Source organism: Coloeus monedula (genome assembly GCF_965178545.1).
Source record: "Coloeus monedula genome assembly, chromosome: 1".
Taxonomy (NCBI): domain Eukaryota; kingdom Metazoa; phylum Chordata; class Aves; order Passeriformes; family Corvidae; genus Coloeus; species Coloeus monedula.
The window spans coordinates 132,669,683-132,692,126 of NC_138781.1; positions in this window are offsets into that span (position 1 = coordinate 132,669,683).

The window sequence follows — 22,444 nt, forward strand, 5'->3', positions numbered from 1 at the left end:
CTTGCAAAGTGAAAAATTTCAAAGAACAACTCCCAGTGGATTTGTGTTTCTGCAACATTTATTTCACATTTTCACCATTTACTGGTTTAGAACATTTTCAATACTCTTTAGTTTAAAAAAAGTTCACAAGAGGTTAATAGGAGTTCTTGCTAGAAGAACCCATTTAGGAATGGATGAATTCTTATCCATTGTCCTGAGACAGAAGAGTAGCTTGAATGAAGCGCCACATCTTTAAGTCTGTCCTTGTCAAGTCCATTTATTTATCATTAAGGCCACTGTCAGATAAATAAGCTTGCACATGGCATTGTATTGCATATACCATATATATTGAACAGTATATTTAACAGTGGTTTACATCTCCCAGCTAAGCAAATTGTTATGCTGAATTTCTTCGCTTTTTCGTTGAACTTGGACAGTGGTATGTCTCAATTCAGTTTCACAGTAGACTTTTTTGGCTATTTTTTTCAATAAGAAACAATGAAAAGATATTAAATTGAACAAATATTTTGTAGAACTCTTCCTTATAACTATGCCACAAATTTGAAGAGACAAGCCTAGTCATCTTCCATCTTTGGTGCACCTCTAGGGGCTTGTAGACTCCCTAGTTTATATGGGCAGCACAAACTTGTTGGAGCTTGCGATAGCACAAAATCAGAATTAAGCAGCAATGTAGCACTGTAGGAGGGAAAAAAGGCTCTGAAAAAAAAAAGTCTTTTAAGAGCATTGCCTAGCAGCAGCTTCTGCTCTAAGAATGCCTGCTTAGCTAGCAGGGGTGAGGAGGAATTCTTCATCTCTGTGACTTCTCCCAGTGCCATAGAATGGCTGAGTTAGATTGGAAGAGGCAGTGCAGCAGAGAACAGATGGCAACAAGCTGTGCCTTGTCTGATCAGCCCCACTGGTGCTGCTCTGTAGTCTCAGGGCTGGGGAGAGCAGGGGACAGCTGCTGGGAGACCCTGTGCTGCTCTGCACAGTTGTACATGTGCTGTGGGGCAGAAGGTGGCACGAAAGACATCTGAGTGCTTTAAAACTCCTGCCATGCAGCTGCTGCTCTCATCACCTTCAAGAACAGGCATTTTAATACAGGGAGGGTGAAAGCTTCAGCTTTGTCTGGCTTTTAGATGGGCAAAATACCTCTGGGGCAGCCATTTAAGGACTTCTAGGACAGCAGCATGGCCAGTTTGAAATTATGGTGAAAGCACAGCAGGAAGGGATTTTGTTGGGACCTCGAGGAAAAGAACTGGATTAGTTAGTGGGGAATTTTCCACAGGAAAGGCTTTTTACACAAGAATGTGTTGCTTCAACAAAACAGAACTTTTCCTGAAAAAGCACATGCAGAATCCGACAGGAAATACTATTTAATCGGGGGTAGATTTTTTTAATCACAAAAAGAATAGGAGAGAGACTTGAATGGCAAAGAGACTGTGTCAGGATCAATTTATTATTTTCTTTCAGATGGGTTAATCTCCTTGAGTTATGATATGGAATTTTAAGAAAATTAGCTTCAACCATAGAACCAAATTGATTAAGAGATGATGGAAGCTATTTCTGTGGGAAATATGTGCCAGCTGACCATCAGACATGATCATGGATAAGCTTGATAATACTTTATGTAAGAGTAGCTGTTTTTCAGTGCTCCTATCTCCACAGGTGTAAAAATTCTTCATGTGTACTGTTCTATTTTGTAACACTGAACAATAATGGTTGTTTTTCTGAAGTTATTGCTCACTGTGAAATTAATAATAGTCCTACATGCAATCTCTTATTTCTAACTGCTCTAGTCCCTTCATTTTTGAGTCTCACTACTTTCTTGGAAAGTTGTTATTTATTCTGCTTATAAATGATTTTGTATTTGCCAGTGTAAGCATAAAAGAGTCCAAGTCTGAGCTAAGAAATAAAAATGAATTGAGTATCTCTACCTTTCAGGATATGTCCAAAGACAGTAAATTAGCTAATTGCCAAAAGCTTCTTTCAGAACTCTGCAGCCACCAAACTTACAATAAACCCCAAGGCAATCTCAGGTCAAACAAATAATACTGCAAACATAGCATTTCCATTGTTCTGCTTTAATTTAAATTTTATGTTACATGGACCATTGCATTAAGCTGTTAGAACACCATGAAAAGTTTTCCCAGAATCAGAAGAGAAAAGTACTTCAAGGGGATGATAAACAGTCTTGTTGGGATTAACAGGGTATACTCATTCAGAATTTCTGTAATTTTGCAGTTTTTCAGCTATCCAATACAAACCAGACAAAGTGTAACAGAACAGCATTGATTGCAATAACAAAGTGATAATGCTTTTAGCCTAACTTTTTAATAATATCAGGCTTATATGGACATGTTGCCTGTTTTTACTTCACCACAGTCATTTTTTTATGTTGGCCTGTTTAGACAAATCTGGCAAAAACTGAAAGGTATAACCCTCTCAGGATATTAGAGAGAGGTCTGAATTTGTGTTCCTGCTGATGCTGCAGGAAGATGTTGGCTGTGAGCTGATCAAAGGGAAATCAGCCAGCCAAGAAATCTATGAATAGTTGTTGTTACGTCCATAGCTCTGAATCGACCCACTACATGGTGGATTGTGCTTCATCAAAGTGGTGGGGCAGGAGGCAGGACAAATCTGGGATCTAGAGGATGAAAGGAAAATATATCTTTTTGTTCCTTGGGAGAGGTGCTGTGTTACACACACTCAGTGATAACTGAGGTTTGCCATTTCTCCTTAGAAAATAGCTTGGGAGGCAAGCGATGGCCACACCTTTCTTCCCCCACTCCAAAATATAGATATTTTTCTATTTAGAAATATTTTTAGGACTTTCATCATGTGTCTAATATCTTTTTGTAATAATTTGGGCTTTGGAGCAAGTGCTGTGTCGTCAATGGTCAGATTCATACTGATTCCACTTACAAATTCACATCATTTTGGAAAGAGAGAAGGAAGCCCTGAAAGACTAATGAATACATCTAATATAAGGTACATCCCAGTACTATAGTTCATGTTTCATTAATTTATTTTGAATGATCCTCACCAGTTGTTTTTTAGTTCTGCCTTGATGAACTTCTGTAATACTGTTATAATTCTAGAGAATTTCTGCTGAGTGTTCAAAATGCTTTGTGCTTGAGACCTCAAGCCTGAAAAATACAAATTTTGTTCAGTGCTAATTGCATTTCCCTTGAAGCAGAATAAGAAAGCAGAAAACTGGAAGAACTTAGAAACATTGGAGTATAGGGTGGAGAAAACTGCCTATGTAACTCAAATGATTATGATGGGTAAATCTCTTGACTTTGATTCTTCAGTGCTAGAAGATTTTTTTTCTTTTAAAAGAGATGGAATCAAATAGCTTAAGATTTAAACAGAATCATTTTAACTTTCTTATGACTTTCTGTGGATTAAATCATATTTGGAGCCTGACACTCCTTCTCAGATTAAATTTAAATTAAAGCAACCTTCTTTGAAGATAGTGGAATAGTTCCAGTGCAAAATTGGCTCCATTGTAAGGGTAATCAGGCCAGTGAGTGGATATGAGAAAGATGACAGCAGTTTTACCCATGGGAAGTATATAGAGTTGCTTTAGTCTCTGCAGGATATCTCTATATGCACTTCAAAGAGTGCAGTCAATAGAATAAATACCTTGGTCACATTCTGAAAATTACACTTACAAAAGGCAGTTATTAGTTTCTAGTTTCTAGTGTTCAGAGAATTTAAAGGTGAGATGTGCAGCCCTGCATACTGAGATCCAAAGGATGGCAGACAGACATAAAAAGTTATCTCACTTATTTTAGTGAAAGAGAATGCAAGATCAGGAAAAACTCAGTCCTGCTAAGATTGGAGACAGCTTTCCCTTGGTCTCTCCAGTAACTCTGTTTGAAAGATGGTTATTACCATTTTTTAATGTGGGAAGAGTAGTAGTCTTGTATTTAAATCATGTACCTCAGCATTAAGGGTTTCAGATGGGTTTCTCAATATTCCTTGAGTTGTATGAATAACGTAATTGCTCTGCTTCCTCATCTGAAAAATTCTGTATATTTCCAATTTGTCACCATTAAAAATTCAGTTATCACTAGAAAAGTATTTTATATTCTATTTTCTGTCAGGTTCTCTCTTCTACCTAAGCCCTTCACAGTGCAGGAATAGATTTGGGTGAGTAGAAACACAAGTAATACTTTCATCCTTAAAATGATTATCTAGTTCCTACCTGTAGTTGTTTGCTTCAAAATATCCATTACTTACTTATTTTCCTTCTGTGAGATAAGAATTAAGGGAAAGCAAAGCAGGCACAAAACTTAAAAGAATATAAAGAAGTTTGTTAACAGACCTAAAAGAAGGAAAAAAAGTCAGACTAAACCTTCAGAACACTTCTCTTCTCCCCACCTTTCTCCCTTCTCCCACTGACAACATAAAAAGACAACCCTTGAAATTTTCAGTATACCACCTCTATAATAATCTTTTTCAGTTCACTTAGGGAGAGGAGTCTCTCTTGCTCATGCTATGGAGACATCTCCACATGAAACAGTTCTCTCATGGCTTCAGTATCACAGCAAGACAGCCTCCCGGGTTGGTTCTCTGCTTGCATGTGAAAGTCCCTTCCGTCATCTTACAGCTTTCCCCACAACTGCTTTTGAGGGTTCAGTCTTTAGCTAATGGGGTACTATTTTAAGGTTGAACTGTTCAGAAGCAAAGGTTCTCTTCACCTATCTCTGGGAGCATCTTCATCTCTAGGAACAGAGGTCTTCTTCCCTGGGAGCAAGGGTCTTCATCACTTTCATCTCTCTCTGTTCAAGCTTCTCATCAAATCACAGCTACTTCAAAATTTGCGTCTTTCAGCACAGATACTTTTGCTCAAAATTGCAGTTTGAACGCTCCAGCCCCCATGCTTTCATGAAATTACAGCGGGTACTCTGATGTATCATAGTCCATCACCATAGCTTTACAATAGAATTTCAGCTTCTAGGTTTGAAGCATCTCCTCTTTCTTCTCCCTCAGGGTTTCAGCTCTTCCTTCTTCACTGGCTTCGGTGTCTTTATGGTGTTTTCTTCACGTGCCTTCACCTTTCCTTTTCCTCCAACTTGGGAGAGGACTGACGTCTGCAGGCTTCATCTGTTCTGGAGGAAACTTACAACACTAAAAGGGTTAATCGCCCCCGGGCCTTGCAGCTGGAATTTGCTTATTGCTGTTGGTCACACCATCTTTGCCGGGCAGCAGCCTCAGATGAATTTCGGCCACACTGGGCGAGGGCCGGCCTGGCCGACCGGCGCCGCGGGGCCGCCTGCATGGAGCAGGGCTGCGGGGAGCCGGCCCGCATGGAGCAGGGCTGCGGGGAGCCGGCCCGCACAGAGCAGGGCTGTGGGTGGCACAGGGCCACTCGGCTCCAGGGTGGCTGTCTCCTGGCTGGCCCGGCCCGCACTGAGGGGGCTGTGCTGGGTGTCCAGCGAGCAGAAGCAGCTGAGATCTCAGCCAAGCCACGCTGCGCTGGGGCCGACCCGGCCGGGCCGCGCTGAGCAGGGCCCAGCCCAGCCCCACTGGGCCGCCTGCAGGCCCCCCCAGTTACCTGTCCAGAAGCTGGAAGCAAGAGAGCATTCCCAGGGTTTGTTCGTTCTTAAACGTGGATCACAGAAGCGTGTCAAGCTTCTTAAGTGGCTTAAAAAAGTGGCCAAATTCAAACCAGCCAGTTGATTGGTTCTATTGTGTCTAGAGGAAGCTGTAAGCACCTCTTTGCAAAGAATCACTTCTGTGACTGATGGAGCCCTCTTTAACTAAAAACCCAAACTATCCTAAACCATGACACTACCCCAAAAGCATGTGGTCCAGCTGCAGAAAACCTAGTAAGCTGGGATCTGTCCACAGCAGTGTAGAAATATCCAGAATGTCTGTGGTGGAATTAGGCTAGGTAAGTTACTGCAAGCAGTAGATTTAGCAGGTTTTGCTGCAGGAAACATGGATGCGTAGACAACCACAGTCTTCTACCTTGGATGTTCCTCTGGATGTGCACCCATAAGGCACACTGGTTCACCTGGTGTCAAAAAGCTCCATCCCATCTTGTTTCCACTACATCCTTGTCCTTGACCGCAGTACACTAATTGCCTAGTCAGAACTCTACTCATGGTTACACCTGTGATGTTTGCATATAAATGCCTAGAAATTATGATGTTTAGCAGTAGTGAGAAAATGTTTACAAAGATATTCTTAAAGTATCATTTTTAGGGAACTAATGTGAAATTATGAAATGCAAATTTCAAACAAATATGATTCAGTGAACCAGAGACAAATTAGCTGCCACTTAAAAAATGTCATTAACACATGCAGAAATGCCTTATTTACTAACATCTTCAGATAGAAAATAATACTAGGCTTAAACAAAAGCTAACTTTGAATTACACTGTCCAAATATGTGCAGGAAATATTGCTTGATTTTATAAATTCTAGCAGACTTAATATGTTCATATTTTACACTGAGAAACAGGGAGAATACAGATTTTCTTCAGTCTCTCAGAGTGGCAGCCTACCCTGGAGAGGGACGACCTCTATGTACCCACTGCTTTGGAAATCTATTGAAACAAATTGGATGCTCCTTACACAGGAGTGCAATGCCACCAGTGTAACTACAGTACTTTTTGCTCTTCCTAAAGCAATTGGTCATATTTTCATTGACTTATAGGTGCTGCAACAACAGCTGACTCCCTCTAAACTGATACTGTTTCTGATCATCAGACAATGTGCCTGGGGAATGCTTCTGTGCTGGTCATGATGCACATATTTTTCTTCTCCTTCTCTGCCTGGTGTATATTTGTAGGGAGAAATTCAGCTCTTTTTGGGTCATTACAATCTAAATTATTATCTGCTCTTTTTTATAGCTCAGTGGAGTGAAGGACTTCAAAAAGATGTAAAAGAATGATATAAAAACTTGAGATTCTAAATTCTGTGCATCTTGCCAATGGTAATTTAAATCTGATTGAGGTTTGTGGCATATCTGCCTAAGACTATGGCAACACATAACCCAAGTATTGCAATATCAAATGTTATAAACCCAGACTTAGAAGTACACAGACTCCTGTGTTTGACTATTTCTCGGAGTTTCTGTAAGAGTTCACTTGGGGTATTGAACTCAGTAGGATAGTAGCAGCCATGGAAACTATGAAATTCTGTACTAGTCCTTTTTTAAAAAAAATGCACGCACCAAGGCAAAACTTAATCTGATTTATACTGCCTGCTCTATTTTCCTTCTTTGAAGTGTCAGAGAAAAACCATGGAAAAAATGAAGTGTAGGGATGGAGGCAAATGCAGGACAGAAAAGCAAAGCTATTAAATGAGTTTTGAGGTGAAACAAACTATTTCATCATGGAGAGAGATTAACGGCAGTTTGAAGTCACTTGAATTTGGATTACTTTGCTCTTGCATATGTCTTAAATCAAGTAGAACCATTAGTAAACAACTTCAAGAATTTCTTTATGAGCATCAGAAGTTGTAAACTTGCATCAATGAATAAATGCAAATATTTGGAACAGAATCTAGAGTCTGCTTCTGCTGAAGTCACTTGCAGGACCCCAAACTGACTCTAACGTTCAGGGTGAAGGACCTGCTCTGTACAGTAGGCATCATCTAGCACATCCATGTAGTTGAAACATAGCTGCTTCAGAAGGAGTAGCATGTTCAAAAGCTGGAATTATAGAATAATGAAGGGGCTTCTTTAGGTTATTTCATCCAATCCCTGCTCAAATCAGGGATGGCCAAAGGCATATGCTCATGACCTTGTCCAGTCAAGTTTTTAGTACCTTCAAGGAGGAATATTAATCAGCTGGGTAAGCTGTTCTTGTGGCTGATCACCTACATTGTGATCTCTTTCCTAATATCACCCATCACCTTATTGTTGTGTGCCACCAATTTCTGACTCCATTCCCCCACTGCCTTGTAAGGTAGCATCTCCAGCTAGGTCACCATTCGCCTTCTCTGGAAAACTGAATAAACCTGGCTCTCAGCTTCACTCTGCATGCCATGAACTTCAGCCCACTGTCCATCTGGCTGGCCTCTGCTGAGCTCATTTCGCTGTCACATCCCTGTATCCCTCCTAAAGTTTCTGTTATGCAAAAAGGGCAAGGGATGTTACTTTCTTTTTTTTTCTGAGTATGCTTGCAACTTCCCCTCACTGAAGGTAAGGAGCAGGAGAGAAATTAACAGAGTAGGGTACCTAAAGCATCTCTTCCTGCCTGTTTCTACTGCATAGTGCAAGAATTTTTCAGCATAAGAAATTGTACATCTGCAACACAGGTATTTTTCATAATTTAAAATCAAACTATTTTAAAACTGAGTTGCAATAATTTTTCTGGCTGACTGAGGACAAATGCGGTTGCTAGGAAGCCAAATGTTGTTTATCCAGGGAGTTCAGAGGGAGGAATAAATTTAGATCCAGCTGTGTAAAAGTATGAAATACTTATCCAAGACACATAATCATAATTCTTCCCTATTTTATTTGCAAAGAAAGATCAAGTTTACTGGTTAAACTGCTTAATTTAACCAGAGTTCAAAAACACTAAAATGTCATAACCAGAAGTATAAGGTTTTGTGTGAGGTCAGAACACAAAAAAGGTAAAGTTCCATTCTAAGTAAAACTTCCTTGTAATAGAAGAAATGATCCCAAATCTTCACGCACATATTTTGTGCAATTTTTAGGTGGCTCATAGCTGGGGGTACATGCAGCCATGTTGTGAATACTGAACTTTGCCTCCTATGAACCTCTCAAAGCCAAGAGCCACAAGGCAAAGGCCATCAGGAATCTCTTAATACAGTTTTGAAAAATAGATTAGTTGTCTTAACCCTCCGAAACCTCAGAAGTAAACTTCAGCTTCCTCTTCACTCCCTTACTACATGCAAAATGTTTCAAAAAGCAAAAACTCCAAATTAATAGAAAAAGCTTCTTTTTCATTAAAGTGGTACTCTTTATCAGGGAAAAGAGAAATAGTGCTTATAACCCCACATTCTAGAAATTAGGCTTATACATAGCTGTTGTGTCGCACCTCACATCACCATATAGACTAGCAACCTTCATTTTAATATATATTTTGTGGCTCGTATGAAACCTTTGAAGTGATGAAATTTATATTGAACTGATTAAATGTTTCTCCCTTTCTCCCTACATTGCTTGCAAAAGGTCAGTGTGTATATTAACAAAATTCTCCTGGAAATTCAGGAAGGTAAAAAGCAAAGCCCACATGCAGAGAGATAAGCAATCAAACACAAAATACAAATTAAACAAAGGATCCTTCTTGTTTTATAACCTGTCCTATGATTGCATTTGTAAATACATTATTTCTTTTCTCGTTTCTGGCAGTCTTATACCTCTTCAAATTATTAACATTAGAGAAGATATGAAAATTATAATCCAAGGGTAATGAAAACCAAGTTGTAAAATTCTGAACCACTGAAACAAGATACTTCAGAGTCTATTATGGGACAAAACAGTTAATATTTTTAAATCAGCTTGCTGATACAGCTAAGTAGATATTGGTTAAAGTTTCAGAAGTTCTGGATACAAAAAGAGATTTAAGTACTGTGATGCACACGCTGAGACTCACAAGCACATGCCAAGGCCAGGTGCCTAAATAGGCCAACAGCTTGTGTCACGCAGTTGGAGCTTGCTGAAATTCTGCCTTACCTGAGTTTGAGGAAATGTATTTGGGCAGGACTGTCTGGATCACCCCTGGCTCCTTAGTGCAAACCAGAGTGATATTACTCTTGGCATGTAAGAGATTGGCTGGAACCCAGCAAAGCAGTCAGTTTAACATCTGTGCACTCCTTGGTACTGTGTGTTCTAGGCACATCTACTGTGTTACAGATGAGCACCAGTACAGACAGAGTAGGCAGAAGTGGTGGTGTTCCCGTCTTTTGGTAAGTCTGAACCATTATGCAGCTGGGAACACAAGATGCAAGGGGCAGTATAAGAAGACATGCATGAGGGAGCATGACTTTGCATTAATGTTAGGGTGCATAATGGGGAAAGGGCTGCAGCCGCTCTACAGTCTTTGCTCCTAAGGACATTTTTTGCATTTTAAACCAAGCAGCTACTGATCAAAGTCCCCATATACTTGTGATAACAGAGTTTGGTAACTGCATCATTCTTTTGGGGGCAGTGGGAGTACCCTAGCCTTACTTGTCTGGTGACAAGCCTCTGATACCCGGAAAGCTCAGGTGTTCTGCTCTCTAGAAGAAAGTTCTGGGCTAGGATATCATGTTGGCAGCACCTTTTTCTCTTACATCCATGTAATTAATGGGAACAGTTGAAACTTAACATTTCTATAGGGTTGGGATACCTAGTTTGTGAACCTCTGTTGGGGTTTTAGTTATCCTCCTGCTTCTGTTTTTCTCTTGAAGAAATTTTCCCCATACTTGTTGCCAGGGGGACAAATTACTGGGTGCTTAAGAAAAACAAAAGATCACAGGGGTTGGGTGCATCTGACTACTCTTTTTCACTTGGGTTTGTGGGCAGTCAGTTCCCAGTGTTCGGACAGAGAGAGAGGCTGCTTCTTCAGCTGCCTTCCGTCTACCGGAGAGGCCCCACCATTGCTTTGAGCCTTTGCTACTCTGTAGCCCTGCACGCCCTGCCCACGGAGACCTCCCGGGGTTTTCCACCGCAGATCCAGAATTTTGATACACCTCATCTGCCACCTGGGATTTGTGCTTGTCCCTGCTGTTCCAGTCTGCTGTTCCCGAGGGTCCGGCCGGACACCGGGATCGGCTGCCCAGGGGTTTGTGAAGCCTTTGTCCCATCCCTTCCCGGGATCCCAGGCCGCCATTGCCGCGTGCTCCCCGAGCTCGCTCCGGAGCGCCCCCTGCAGCCGCGGGGGAACCATCGCACCTGCCCTGCTCACCGGGAGCCGCCAGCGCCCCTGCCGGCTGCGAGCGGAACTGCACCCGAGGGGAAAGGGCCCGACAGCCGAGAAGGCTGGCACTGGGTTTGGGATTGTTTGCTGGTACTGCCATAGTTATTGCTGTTTGTTTGACTTGTTATACACATATAGATATATAATAGTAAAGAACTGTTATTCCTGCTATCTTTGCCTGAAAGCCCCTTAATTTCAAAATTATAATAAATCGGAGGAAAGGGGGTTGCATTTTTTTTTCTTCCATTCCAAGGGAGACTCCTGCCTTCCTTGGCTGACACCTGTCTTTTAAACCAAAACAACCCCAAACAAGCCTGCATCAGAAAGAGGGAGCACATCTGTCAGCAGATAGGAAATAAAAGGTGTGGACCATAAATATTAACAAAACTTGAAGAATTCAGAATTTTCCTAAGGTATGATGTTAGTAGTTTTCATTTTTCACGTAGTTGCTTCCATACCAGCAAACTTTCACTCAGTACTTAATTTGTTGAGGATTTTTTAGTTACAAACAATGTGACTGCTTTCTTTCATCCTTAGGAATATGAAGAATAATGTAAGGAATACTATTTTCCTATTGTGAAAGAGTGTTGTGGAAATACATGCTGCAAACTGAGGTGGAAAACTACCATGTTTCAAGTGGTATGTTGAGTTTGAATTAGGTAAGTGTATTAAACTCATTTCTGCTCACTCCTTGTTTTTTTGTCTCAGTAGGGGTAACAGGGATGATAAAAATATTAGCAAAGCAACAGTGTTACCAGAACTCTTTTCTTCTAAACAATGAATATTCAAGTGTCATCTGGGATTGTTCCAGCTAAGACACACAACCAAATGACATTCCTTTCCATTTTTTTGCAAGAACAGTACAGCTAAGAAGCAGGGAAAGATAACCAAGAGCATTTGGCTGTTCAGAGAGTTTCCAACACCAGACTGAAAATTCAGCTAACTCCCCAGATGTCATGATTATGCATTTACTTCCCCTTAGCTCCATTCTGACAATTCTGGTTGGTTTCAGCAAGACCTGGAAGCTGACACCACTGATGAGGGTGAAACAGAGCTATATTCTGAACCATGTAAATAAAAGATTTGCAAATTAAAGTAAGACAAGTGAGAAGAGCATCATGAACATCAGAATCATTCATATGTTACAACTTATCTTTCCAGTCAGAGTGGTTTGCAGTCATTTTTATCTCATACCATTTTTGTGCTTATTTTACAAAGTCAACCACACCTTCATGTTTGTATTTTTGCTAAGCTACTAAACAGTGTTTTGTATTGCAAGGAATCGGTTCATTTCTGGGCTTTATTTATTCCTTTATTTTTAGGAGCATTTCATTATTCCTTTATTTTTAGGAGCATTTCATGGGCAGATCTTCCAGATGATGATGAAGAAACTTAGTCAATCCCTGTGGAATACTGAAAGGATGTTTCTTCCATCTACAAGAGTCTGCCAAAATACAGTGGGTTTGATTGTTCAGGTTACTGATAGCCAGTGCACCACTCCTGACCACTCTGCCCTTTCCTTCTTAGGATTCTTCTCTCCCTCACCTTATTAATATTCCATAGGTACTATTGATTTTTACTTTTCCTGTCCTGTTTCAGACTAAGAGTTTTTTACCATGAGAAACATGACACTTCTATTTGTTCACAGTTGGGATTTACATTGTTTGATTATTTAAACATTTTATTATCACTTATGAAGGTTACAAGGGAATTTTCTTTGTCTTTCATCTCCTCTTTTACCTCATTCTGATTAATGTTTCAATTCCTGCCTCTCGTTGTCTAGCAATGGCTATAATCCCTCCTCTTCATGAAAGGGAGTATGAAACTGGTCTGCTAATGCTAGAGAAAGTGGAGAAAATTCTGTATAAATTGAAATGTTAAAAAGCTGGCATTAAAAATGTACTGCACTGCAATGTCCCTTCAGTCATGCATCGTGACATTTCAGTTTGCAGTAGCTCAGAATGTTTGGATGAGATAAAGTGAGCTGAAATGGTGAAAATGAGTAGTTCCATCTTGCCTGCAGTGAAAATATGATGACAACCATCTTACAGTCTTCCTCAGGAACCTGGCTAATTAATTTTTATACTTTCTAAATGCAATAGTTTATCCAAAATAAAAATCACGAGAAACAAAGGTAAAACTTCTTAGATTTCCTTTTTTTTTTTTTTTTTTTTAAAGAAACATTTAGAAATTTTGAAGAAAATTGAGGAAAATCATGAAGTCAGTGTCAATGCTCTAAGGATTATTGTGCAGTTAATTAAAACCATTTTACTCTTCTATCTCTTAAATGAAGATGTTTGTACAGGGATTTAACGTACATTAAAGATGAGAACAGAATGTTCCTCGATGTGTTTGCGTTACTGTTCTGAGTATTTAACATTCAGTCTGTAAAACAGAAGTGAGTGACTAACCAATAGTAGGATATCTAGTGTAAAGCTTTATTTTTAAAATTAGGAATAACACTTACTGGTAGATTATTTGATATAGAGTTAAGGAGAAAATTCTCATGAGCTTCAGATTTCAGTGGGATTATAGTGGAATACAAATCAATCTGTCCTTAAACCCAAACTTGCAAGATGTAGAACACTGGTCATAGCATTTATCATGTATTCTTTAATAGACATTTTTCAGTAGTTAAGAATGTTCATATGGGACCATGCCAAAAGGCAATTTATTGCCAAAATGGCAATATCCTACCACTGAGATTAACCAGAAGAGGATTCCCAGGAAAACTTGTATGAAGAGTGAAAGCAGAAATAACATCAATATTTCCCCTGATGATATTTCAGATTCTAAACTTTTTTAGATCTAGCCAAATGTAATTCCTGTGCAATTACTGACCCTTGGTAGTTTTTTCCTCATGAATCTCTCCAGTCTTTCACTGAAAATATTTAACTTGTGTAAATGTTTAAAAGGATGCTGTCTTTCATTTAGACTCTAAAGCTAAATAAATATAAAACAATTGAAGAGTTGAAGGTTTTCATAAGCATAGGAAAAGCAGAAATTTAAAACTCAATATATGGATCTTTTGCTTTTCTTTCATTTTAGATTATCTTCCAGCAAAATCTGGAGTACATGGTTCTCTGTGTTTATTGGAATCTGAAAATTGGAAACTAAGGAATAATTTTGTTATTTATATCATACTGGAGAATTTGGAGAGACTTGGTAATGTTTCCATTGTTCAGGGTGTCTTGGCATTTGCAGTAAAACAAAATCCAAGCCAGATATTTTTTAAAGATAGTTTTAAAATTATGATTTTTACTTGCACCCAGTTTGAATCAGAAAGTTTCTAACATATGGCAGAGAGAGAACATGAAACCATATGCACCCAGCACTAGGACTGTGTTCCTGAGAAAACAGTTTGCTATTTTTATGTCGGCCAGCAGGTGTCAATACCCCAAAGTGAAGAAGCTGCCCAGCAGCCGGATACAGTTAGAGGCTGGAACAGGGAGTATAAGTATTTTGGATGCCTCACTTCGAAAGCTGACTTTGTGAAGTGCTTTGTCACCACCAGGAAGGAAGCCATCTTCTGAGGGGAAAGAGGAGTGGGAATCTGAGCCACCCTTCCATTCCTCTAGTAGGTACCTCTTAGTTTCTTTTCCTGCTGATCCTGGAATTTTTATTGTCCATCCCCACAGCTACAAAGCTCTGTGGTCTCTGACTTCAGTCTTCAAGCCTCTCTGTGCTCCCTATCCATTCTGGCCAAATCCAGAGCCAAACAGTGGAAAAGCATCTAAAAGTGGGATACATGGCTATTTTGATCAGTGCAATGGACTTTAATCAAAGCTATTGAAATGCTATTGCATCCTATCTATTTTTCTCCTAAAAGGGCTATTCTAATTCATACCGTTGGATGTTTTCTGCGATACCTGTTGGTTGCTAAAATAAAGAAACCTGAAGTGAAATTTGCTTTCAACAAAAATTTCAGTGTTTAAGTAAGTATTCTCGTCTCTAGAATACTCTAATAGAGTATTCAATTCTCTAATAGACCCTCATAATATTTTGTGTAATTACATGATGTTCTCCTAGATTTGGCTTTGAAATCTTTTAAGTTAGTAGTTAAAACATCCTTCTTTCCATATTATTATAGATTAGGCATAATCAGCACAGACTGGGTAGCTCTTAGGAAAGATATGTGATTCCTCAACATATTTCAGACTTTTTTTTACTGATTTCCACAGCAGTAGTGCCTGCAAGATTTATTCTTATGTTTTAAACACTGCATAACCCTAATAATGAAATAGTCATATCCATTACATTGTTTCATTAATTTTCTTTATTTTTGCATAGCTTATTGAGGTAGAATATTTTGCTTTGGAGTTTATCTGGTCTCTGATAGCAAGCAAAGACTTGTCAAAAGTTGATGCAATTAGGCAAATATAAAATTTATCATATTACTCTCATAGTACTGTTGTCTATCTACCACTTCTGAAGAAATCTTGTCTGAAATTAAATGTTTTGGGCTATTGAAATTCTGGCCTTAGTTTTCCACCAGATGCTGTTTTACACTGAGCTGGTAAGAGCTAGGAATTTACATACTCCATTTTTAATTTAATCAAATGCTGTCAGTCAGCATCACATGTTAGATGATATTTCCATCAGAAGGAACTTAAAAACAACAACCTGAAAAATTAAAAACCTCTTCCTCTTGAAGATAATAATCTTAGTGAATTTTAACAGATTGCTTTAGCAGACGGAGATGTGATATTCAATATAGTAAATTACATTAACATGCTCTCAGACAGAGATGTCACATTTGCCACAGTAATTTACATTAACATGATTTGAGACAGATTTGAGTCCCCAAAAAGAATTAGAAATAACATTTTATCAATTCATTTTTTTTTGCCACTTCTTCAGATAATTGTCAGTCCGGTATGGGACATGTTTTTTATCAATGGATGCCATGATGAACAGGATAGAAATACTGTTTTGCAGTAGCCATCCATAAACTATATGATATATATGATCCTGCATGGTACCGAACCAGCACCATGTACCAATACATAAAGAAAATTAATTCCATTTATTGGTACAGAGTTACTCTTGGCTTAGTGACTCATATTAATTTGACTTCTGGACAAAATATCTGCTCTTTTGCATGCCTATATAGTAGCTTTCTACCACTGCTTTCAGGAGATCTTACCTTAAAAGCTTGATGAAGAACATTCTGAAAAGAAATTTAACCATCTCTACTGTGTGTTGTCATCTTTAGGCAGAAGGCTGTGTGGGTGCAACTTAGCTGTCATCCAGTGCTGTGCAGGGGATCTGGGAAGTGTTTATAATGACAACTGCTCTACTGTGTGAAAGAAAGTACGCCTGCATCTCTGTGGACCATCTGAAATCATTAATTGTCCCAAGGTCTTTCATCTAGTCCTAAAACCAGGACTGAACATGCAAAATCTATAAGCAACAAACAAGCCTGATAAAGCTGCACTGGGAGAAAATAAAGCAGCTGTCTGGAGTTTACAGAGTTGCTTTCAAGGTCTGTTCCTCAAATTAATGGATTTCTGAGTAACACCAGCAAGAGACTCCACAGTTCCTGCAATGGTGCTTCAAAGGCATTCTAATGGTCAGAGGCTTAGAGGCCAGCTTTGGAGAAAATACTTGAGGGATATTTCAGAAGAGTAACTTGAGGCTGTGGTGAGACAGTTTCAAGTGATTCTCTCTGTGACTTGTCTCAAAATAGATCTCAAAAATGACCATAAAAGTTTGGGAGACATGTTTCTTTAGACTATGAATCCTTAAAGTCTTAAATCCAAGCCTGCTCAGAGCAACTAAAAATGCTCACATTTCCTCAACTGGGCAATTCTATATCAATTAAAAACTTATATACAGCATCTCTACATATATTTTAGAAAAGCGGTTGCTGTACATTGAGAGATACTGAATGATATACTAGGCTGATTGGAAACAAGCAGTGTTTTAATGCAGGACTTTGTGAAAGACCTATGCCACTCCCAAACAGTGCCAAAAGGCTGCGTTGTGGTATCACACAGTGAGATTTGTCTGTTCATTTTCTTTTTTTTTTTTTTTGTTCATTCACGCTTGAACTCTTAAATTTGGAAACTATAGTTCTAGACAGTTATGAATCAGAATAGGTTAGGATTAAGATTGCTCGGCGTGTAGTGTTGGGTTGTGACCAATTTTATCGTGATTCATGTTTGTAGTGTCTGTGAAGGACACTGCAGTTTGTGGTTTCCCCAGCTCAGTTATAAGCAAAGTATGGAATAGGATGTCATTGCAAGCCAAGCCTTCTTCCAAATGATATGTATTCACCTTGAAGAAGTGACTGCTGATTCTGCCTGGTTCACAGAGCTCCTTTTGACAGTAGGCAAGTCTTATTTTGATCTCCAAATTTCTCACACTTTTTTTCCTGGGGCCTGACTGAAGGCCTAGAATTGTACTTAGCAGACGCTTGTCACCCTCTGAGACCTGCACACTGTGTGGGGAAGTGGTCAGTGAAACCCCTAGGAGAGGAGTCAAGTATTTAGGACCTCAAACCAAGTGTACAGAATTGGTGAGATTTGGTTGGGATATCTCATTGGCTTCTCTATTTGTAAAATGCAGATTTTCCTCGGTCATTGTCAGACAGGGAAAGTTTAAGGAAATAAAGTATCAGTTGTCAGACACCAGTTAAAGGGAAGAGTACCATGGGATGACTAGAAGAATTTAATCATCCCCTTCAGAGAAGAGTTTTAAGGTTAGTGTTATGATCTGATTATTGAGAGATGGCTCTACCTGAATTTAGGTGCAAACAAGACCATATGCCAAAGTCACGCAGTGGGTTGGCTCTGGCTGGGTGCCTGGCATCCAGCAAAGCCACTCTCTCACTGCCCTCCACAGCTGAAAGGGGAGAGAAAATGTAACAGAGTTCATGAGTTGAGATAAGGACTGGGAGAGATTACTCACCAAATACGAGCACAGGTAAAACAGGCTGGAATTACAGACATTTATTCAGTTTATTACTTGCAAAATCAGAGCAGGATGATACGTAAACTAAGACCTTAAAAACCCCTCCTTTCCCTCATCCCTCCTTCCTTCTCAACTTTACCTGCTCCCCAGCAGCAGTGCATGGACACAGAGAATGTGGCTTATGGTCAGTTCATCACACTCAGGGGGAAGAGTCCTTGCCCTGCTACAGTGGGGGGTCCCTTTCATGGGAGATAGTTCTCCATGAACTTCTCCAGTGTGAGTCCATCCCACAGGAAGCAGTTCCCCACAAACTCCTGCATGGGGCTTGGCTGCTGGCTGGGGTTAAACCACAACACATTTGGACAATAGTACCACCTTTATTTTATCTCCTGTTCCCATCTGGTGGCTTAATTTATAGTCCAGGTTCCAGCAATCCATGGAGGCATATTTGGGCCAGGAGTGAGTTTGTGTGGGGAGGGGGGCTTTGGTGGTCACAGATGCCATCAGTTCCATATCTTGGGGTGATACCAGTGATATGAGTATGAGCAGTTGCTGTTCCACCCAATTTGCCTCAGAGAGAACCCTTGTCTGGAGCCAGTGCCACCCGGCTGCTCAATTCTGAAAAGTTCTTCTGTGGTTTTAACAGTGTTTGAGACAGGCAACTGTGATTTTTTAAGTCCTTACAGTTATCAAATTAAAAATTATTAGAAAAAAATTGCAGTTATGGCAAAACAAGACATGGTATATATGCTCTTTCAATTAGTAGTCTCCTTTTAGGAACAAATGAGACAGATGTCCTGAGGATCAAGAGGTTTTATCACCATACACAGGGAAGTCTGTCAAGATTTTATGGGCAATCTTAATTCTGTTTTAGAGTATTTTAATGTACTTTTGAATTCTCAATTTTCCTCCTGAAGATAGGTGGGTTGCTATTTACAAGCCATTTAATGGACTATCTGAAAGAAATGGAATAGCAGTGACTATTTGCCAGACTAATTTCACATCAATTTAGCATCATCAGGATATGTTCCTTGTTCAGTGGTGCAGTTCTGACTGTCTGCATCATCCATGGAGATTTAGGTCACTTAAATCTGAAATTTGATCTAATAATCCTTTAAGAATATGGGTCAGCTGCAGCACTGATATTGTGTTGTAAAGGAAAGACAGATCTCTCTGGTTTTGGATATAAGCCACTTTAATCCATGGTTTGGGGTTTTTTTTTTCTTTTTTTTTTTTTTTTTTTTTAAAGTACATGAAAATAGATTTTATTCTTACACACAAAACCAAAGTCCTTCTAGGCATTTTAGCTGGATAGTTTACTTCCAATAACTTGTCTTCTGCATTCAGGGGTTTGCTGCTTGCTCATAAAGCTCAGGTGTTGCTCATTGTTTTGTTTTCTCAGTCTCAGTCCCAGTTTTCCCAAAACCTTCTCAGAGCTTGCAAGAGTTTAGAGCAGCCTGGCTCTTACTGCTGTGTGAAAAGCTCCTACACACTACGGTGTGATTGCTGAAGCCAGGTAAGGTGTTGCCTACATTGGAAATTTAAAGCTGGTGCAGTAGGCACTAATCCACTCCCTCATCTCAATTCCTCTTCCTCTACTAAGCATATGAGCATACATGTGAGATACATGCAATGACATCTACCCATATTCTGTCCAGTAAAGCATTATACTTAAAACAGAAAGATTGCACCAGGAAATCTCAGGTAGAGAAAGGAGAGTAAAAAATTATCTGAGAAGAATTGATTTGTGTACTAGCATCTCACCAGGAATGGCTGCAAATTGTATACCTTCTGCCAGAAACTTCAAGAACCTCATTTCTCTTTGTCCTGCTTCCCCTTTGTCTGAGTGGGAAACAACATATAAGAATTTTTTCTTCAAAAAAAACCTTTTTACTTTTAAGCAAGCAAGAGATATCATTCCTCTGGGTCACAAAAAGTCCTGTTTTTCAGAACTAATAATACTTTCCAAAGATCTTGAACAGATTGCAGAAGTCACTACAATGGCATTCTGCCAAATAATTATACAAAAAATTGAAATATGTCATTGCAAAACTTTAAAGAAAAAAACACAAAGGAGTATCAAGAGTGAGTTAAAGAAGTGTATGAAGAGAAGCATGTTGGTGTTTATCTTAAAGAATTCCATTATATTACATATTTTTTTGCATGTAAACAAACAGAAGGTAGTACAATGAATCTTAAGAGTAATGTTGTTATATTAGAACCAATAAAAGACAAATATAGAGACAAATTGTACTTTCCTATCTGTTTTTGCTTCAGAAAGAATGAGGTGCAAAGACCTGTAAGTCTGTGTTACTCATATAACAACAAAAAAAAAAGCTTCACAGAAATTGGTGCAGTTTCATGGAAGAATTAGAATCCATCTTCATGTATCACCTTGGAAGACTGGGTTTGAACAATGAATACACATACTACAAAGCAAAGCTCTAATAGTCTAAGATACTTTTAGTAAAACTGACATATCTAACTTCATTTATTTCTCTTGAAGTTGTTTCAGATCCAGTTTGTACATTGAGGGGAAATGCTGTGTATGATCCTCAGATATTGCTTGCATTTAGAGGCAACTGAGAGCTTAAAATTGAACACAGTTGGATGGACACAGTGCAGGGCTGCTACAAAAATGCTGCATTCACAGAATTGTTACTTAAGGACCAGTGATGGTTGGGAATGGCTGTTCTGCACATTTCATTTGATCGAAACCCAAACTTTTAAAGAGGATTTAAAGTCTGGCCAGTAAAAAGTCTTGGACACTTTTGAAAATGTTACTCTACATTCCTGAATATAGGAAGTGAGATCAATACACTAGTTAGAATTGCAAAACGTTTTTCAGTTTGAATCTATTAAACAAATTCATTTTTATTACACTGAGAAAATAACCTCAATCTTCTATTTTTCTGCTTTGTGGAAACAGAAGGGTTGAACTGAGTTTATTTTTATCAGTGTGCTGCACTTGCAGGTGAAATTTGACAGAATGTCACAACTTACTTTCCATTTAATTTCTTGCAATTGCCAGTCTACACCCTCTCTTGAATTAACAGTCTGGAGAAATGAAAATTTCATATCTGACTCAGTTGCACTCAGATTTTGGTATTCTTTTTTTCTCCCATTCCTTGAAAACTTTACTGTTATGAGTGGCAAACTGTGTTTTTCATTAATTTAATAAAAATTAAATTCTAGATACCTTCTATGAGATCATCTTTCCTGACACAAATCATAGTCCCCGGTGCTGATGGGACTATCACTAATGATATTCCTCACATTGTACACAAGTCTGTGAGGTAAACTAATTAAATAAGAGAGACCTATACAGATTTTCCTGTGTTTCTTTTCAATTCAGTGCTCCCAGCTCTAGCTGGTGGATCTTCGCAGTGTGGGAACAATGCAGTTATTCAGCATATACTTCAGTGTCATATGTCCTGGATACCCTGGTTGGGAGACATGAGGGGAAGCAGATAGAATAAAGAGTCCAAGTTAAATTACATCAGTGGGGTGGATGCAAGTAAATAATGATTGTGTTAAGCAAAGGTGTTTATTTTTCTGATATTGCCATGGTTATTAGCAAAACTCATGCTGGTTTAAGATTGGGAGCCAGCTGGGCCTACAGTTAAGAATAATTGTTGTTGCTGTTCTGTGCAATCCTTTACGAGTTCCTGCTGGGTTTATAATTAATTCAAAGTGCACTGGGACTATTACATGGCTAGGCATGTTCCTTGATCCTTCTCAACATCTATGGAATTTCTTGAATTTGGATGCTGAGATCTGGATTGACTTAGAAATTTGGTAAAAAGAAAGTAAAAAGGAGGTCTCTGATTACAGTGGGGTTAAACTAGTCTGTTTTCCTTTGCTCTGCTGGAATAAATTCAGTAATTGATGTGGGGAAAATACAGGGACATTCTTGTCTAGAACAGGAAAGATGGAGATCTTAGTTAAGATCTGTGGTCTCCCTTGATTCCACTTTTCAGTGCCATGATCCTGGTTTATGGCTTATTCTGTGTCTTAAAATTACTGAATGACAGTACCAATGCTATCAAGTTTGAGGATGGAATCACAATATTGAAGACAGTAAGGTCTTGTTTTCCGCATTGTCTGACATTGCTGCAAAATTTAGCACAGAATTCTGTGGTCTCCAGATACTTGAATTTTGGGCCCAAGATTAAGATGGATTTTTGTCACTTGAATATTGATGAAACTTGGGAGAAACATCTGAACTAAAATCCTCAGACCTTGCCTGGGGCAGTAGAACTGAGAAGTTTGCAGACCCACCTGAGTATGCACAGCATCAACTGAAGAAAGAAATCAATCTAGTTTAATACTGGATTTGGTGTTTGTTTTCACAAGACTTCAATTCTCTGATATTCAAGCCTTTTGATAGTCTGGCTTCAAATGTGCAACAATTGAGGCAATGTTACTTTTAGCCTTAGAGGGGCACCTGGTAAGAAGGTAAATGGATAAGTGAATTCTTTCATTGTAGGCGCTTCCACTGAGTAACAGCATCTTGACCATGAGCCACATCTTAGAGCTGAGGCATTTAAAAGCTAAATGTCTAAGTCTTAGATTACCATATCAGCTCCTTCTGATGGAAATAAAAATAATAAAAAAAGTGTATTTACAGGCCAATTCAACTCCTAAAACAGGTCAGTGGC